This window comes from Mastomys coucha, unplaced genomic scaffold (assembly GCF_008632895.1).
Source record: "Mastomys coucha isolate ucsf_1 unplaced genomic scaffold, UCSF_Mcou_1 pScaffold8, whole genome shotgun sequence".
In the NCBI taxonomy this organism is placed as follows: domain Eukaryota; kingdom Metazoa; phylum Chordata; class Mammalia; order Rodentia; family Muridae; genus Mastomys; species Mastomys coucha.
The window spans coordinates 56765747-56769402 of NW_022196914.1; the positions used below are offsets into that span (position 1 = coordinate 56765747).

Sequence of the window (3656 nt, forward strand, 5' to 3'; positions counted from 1 at the left end):
AATAAGGCTGCTATGAACATAGTGGAGCATGTGTCCTTATTACATGTAGGAGCATCTTCTGGGTATGTGCCCAGGAGTGCTATTGCTGGGTCCTCAGGTAGTACTATGTCCAATTTTCTCAGGAACTGCCAAACTGATTTCCAGAGTGGTTGTACCAGCTTGCAATTCCACCAGCAATGCAGGAGTGTTCCTCTTTCTCCATAACCTCACCAGCATCTGCTGTCACCTGAGTTTTTGATCTTAGCCATTCTGACTGGTGTGAGGTAGAATCTCAGGGTTGTTTTGATTTGTATTTCCCTAATGACTAAGAATGTTGAACATTTCTTTAGATGCTTCTTAGCTATTCAGTATTCCTCAGTTGAGAATTCTTTTTTAGCTCTGTACCCCATTTTTAAATAGGGTTATTTGGTTCTCTGGAGTCTAACTTCTTGAGTTCTTTGTATCGGATGTAGGATTGGTATAGATCTTTTCCCAATCTGTTGGTTGCCTTTTTTGTCTTATTGACAGTGTCCTTTGCCTTACAGAAGCTTTGCAATTTTATGAGGTCCCATTTGTCGATTCTTGATCTTAGAACACAAGCCACTAGTGTTCTGTTCAGGAATTTTTCCCCTGTGCCCATATGTTCGAGGCTCTTCCCCACTTTCTCCTCTATAAGTTTCAGTGTATTTGGTTTTATGTGGAGGTTCTTGATCCTCTTGGACTTGAGCTTTGTACAAGAAGATGAGAATGAGTTGATTTTCATTCTTCTACATGCTGACTGCCAATTGAGCCAGCACCATTTGTTGAAAATGCTGCCTTTTTTCTAGTGGATGGTTTTAGCTCCTTTTTCAAATATCAAGTGACCATAGGTCTGTGGGTTCATTTGGGGGTATTTTGTCTTTGGCTGCATCCCACCCTCTTTCATTATTGATGAGCATCTGAACAATGACTATGCTTCAGTGTGTTGGAAAATATCACAACCTCACATCCAGTAATTCGCTTCCCTTCTTGTCCAGCAAGTAATCTAATTATAGAATCCTATCCTGAGAATCTTATCCTTAGAATTGCTTTTGGCATCAACTGTCTTGGCTTGAGTGTCCTAGGAAATAGACTCTGAAATAAAGATCCAAAATGCAAAACAATCATGTGGAGGTATAGGAAAGACTGGGATTAAACTGAGGAAATGATACAGAATAAAGAAAGCAGCCAAAGCTATTTGGTTTAACAGTTATTAAACAAAAACTATTGCTGACAACAAAAGCTATTTTTAACAGTTATTAAACAAAAACTCCAGTGGCAGCTGTGGGGTATCAAGTTATGAGTTGTTGATCAGGAAGAACTGAGAGCTCCCACAACATGACTGTCACCATTCCTCTTGGCTGCCCACCATGGCTTGTTTATAAGACACTTTCCATAGAATTGAACTGGAAGCTTCCTCTCTGCTGGTCAGCATTCACTGTGCTGAAAAGTGAACCACAGGTGCTGTTAACAGTCTTACTCAGCTGAGACATCTACAAATTCTAACACCAACCTGCTAGGTAAGTGCTTCCTACTTGTGTAATAGTGACACAGGAAAGGGTAAGGCTTAAGTACAGTTTCCATCTGGGGAAACCAGACCTTGGCTCTATGAATGGAGGGAGGGAAGAAGCCAGAAATCTGAGAAATGTTGGAAAACACAGATCTCAGAGTCACCCTTTTTGTTTGTTTGTTTGATAGAGGATAAGGTATCTGTATTCAAATTACTATCAACCATTGCCCCTAGCCACTTTGGTGACATAAAGACAAATATTTTTCTTGAGTTTCAGAATAAAGCGCCCATGTATGGAAGAGACCTCAGAAGTCTGAGTGGTATAAGCACAACAGATGAATAGAGCAGGGGCACAGGTGAGTCACTGAAACGTACTCCATACGCAGGGCCGAGAGTGAACACATACAAAGGAAGTCTATGATATTGATGTGCTGCTAGATGATCATGATGTCAAAGTGCCTTCTAAATAACTATGCTTACATCTGTAGATTTTGGTGCATAGAGTAGCGGGTAGTGGTGAATGCTGGAAACAGGTGATGGCTGAGTGCACAATCCTAAATGACACACCGGAATCAATGCTCACCCCCAGGCTTCAGGAAACATATCATCAGAAGATAGGACAGAAACAATGTAAGAGCCAAAGGATGGAGGGGAGGGCTCTGAAGCATTGACTGCTGAACATGAAACAACCATTGCACGTGCAAACTCACAGCAACCCGAAATCAAGCCAGCTAAAAGATTCCCAACATGGAGGGGAGAGGGATACCAAAGGCCCTACCCATGGATGAGGAGCGACTAGCAGTTGGTGGCTTCTGGGAAAGGAAGAGACACTATTTTATTGGGGATAGGTGGCCAACCTTATGCCCTTCTGCATATGAACTAACTGAGCTCAGTGTGATTTTAAAAATAGCCATGACGTTAGGAGAAAGCCGTGTTGAGAAGCCTGGTGGAGGGCATTGGAGGGAAGGAATGGGAGTGGCTCTGATGAAGGTTCATTGTGTAGTTCTCTGACATTTCAATGAGCAACTTACTCAGTAGCAATAAGAAGCAAGTTGTGATGTTCACTTTTCTATTTTCACTGGTTGTACTTAATGAATACTTTAAGTTACAATAAAGCCCTCAAGTCCTTCGAGCTATGACGAAAGTCTCATCCTTCATTACTTTCACTCCTCCTCTTGATCACTTGAAAAGCTTTGTTTGCTCAAGAAAAGAATAGGAGGGGCTGGAAAAATGGCTCAGTGGTTAAGATCACTGACTGCTCTTCCAGAGGTCCTGAGTTCAGTTTCCAGTAACCACATGGTGGCTCACAATCATCTGTAATGGAATCTGATGCCCTCTTCTGGTGCATGGTGGCAGAGTGTTCACATACATAAAATAAATAAAATCTTTAAAAAAAGAAGAGAATAGAAAAAACAATAATTAGCCCTTATAACTCCTCACTCACCTTGCTGCTAAAATGAGTTTGTTTCTTGGAGGCTGGAGAGATGGTTCAGCAGTTAACAGCACTTGCCCCTCTCACAGAGGACCAAGGTTTGAGTCCCAACACCTACATGAGATGGCTGTGTCCTGGTTAGTTTATTGTCAAGACATAAAGTAGAGTCATTCACGAAGGACCCTTCAATCAATAAAACACCTCCATAAGACTGGCCTGTAGGCAAGTCTGTGGGGAATTATCTTTATTAAGGCCACAACCAGGCATTAATTAATGAGCCAGCTATGAGAGACAGGCCAGTAAGCAGCACTCCTTATGGCTTCTGCTTCCGTTCCTGCCTCCAAGTTCCTGCCTTGAGTTTCTGGCTTGACATCCCTCAGTGATGGACTGTGACCCGAGACTTGTAAACTGAAATAAGTCCTTTCTTCCCCAAGCTGCTTTTGGCCATGGTCTTCACCACAGCAATGGAAACTCAACTAGTTCCAAGGTATTGATGACATCTTCTGGCCTTGGATATGCATATGCCTATGGCATATAAACATGCATGCAGACACATACACTTAAACTACATTCTTTTTACACTTCTATTTCCTTGATGAGAAGCATATGATTTCTATAAGTTCTGCATGAAACACTGTTGTAAGAAGTGTGGTGAATGAGCAGACCAGGTAAATCCTCTGACTGAGACAATTATGTTGTGTCGGAATTGTCTTCACT

General features: G+C 41.9%; 1 long non-coding RNA gene across 1 annotated transcript; it reads left to right on the forward strand.

The window, feature by feature from the left end:
* Positions 1 to 1498: 1498 nt before the first annotated feature.
* LOC116083494 lies at positions 1499 to 2198 on the forward strand. The gene is made up of 3 exons (XR_004115748.1): positions 1499 to 1517; positions 1785 to 1863; positions 2097 to 2198. It is a non-coding gene; the product is annotated as an uncharacterized LOC116083494 (long non-coding RNA).
* The last annotated feature ends 1458 nt before the right edge of the window (positions 2199 to 3656 follow it).